Genomic DNA, 666 nt, shown 5'->3' with positions numbered 1-666 from the left:
ACGTTAATATAATAACTTGTAAAGACTTGTATAAAAAAATGCTTGTATATGGAGAATTTCTCAATTAAAAATAGTGCAGGAATTTAATTGAAAAGAAAAATGTTAGAAATTAATAGAATAATTAATTTTAAAATATTTTTAAATTTTATATGTATTTAATATTTTTAAAATATAAATTTTTTTAATGTCTCTTACTTTCTTAGTAAAACATCTTTTTATAGCATTTTTAAAATGCAAGGAAAAAAACATTTTTAAAATATATCATTAAAATACAAATTAGCAATGAAAAGGATCTTGCGGAGTTTAGAATTAGGTTCGATCGAAGCAATGATAACATGATCATGCAAGATGACCTAGTTTTCCACAAATTTGGCATTGTGGACGAGTTGAGGTGTAGGAATTGTGACCCCTCCATTAAACTTAGCTCTTTTTTTACGTCTTACTCCAAAATTTAGTTGTGAATAACATAGTTGTCAGAACTGAATCGGTGATAAAACCGAATCAGTAATTAAACCGATCAAATTATTAGGTTATTAGTTTAACCGATAAATTATTGGTTAAACCGGTTGATTTGGTTCTATATAAATCAAAAATAAAAAATTATTAAAAATTAAAATTTAAAATATATATTTTTACTAACATTTAAAAAATATCAAATTATTTTAA

The sequence above is a fragment of the Arachis duranensis genome, chromosome 9, assembly GCF_000817695.3.
Source record: "Arachis duranensis cultivar V14167 chromosome 9, aradu.V14167.gnm2.J7QH, whole genome shotgun sequence".
NCBI classification, from domain to species: domain Eukaryota; kingdom Viridiplantae; phylum Streptophyta; class Magnoliopsida; order Fabales; family Fabaceae; genus Arachis; species Arachis duranensis.
This window is presented reverse-complemented; position numbering follows the sequence as displayed.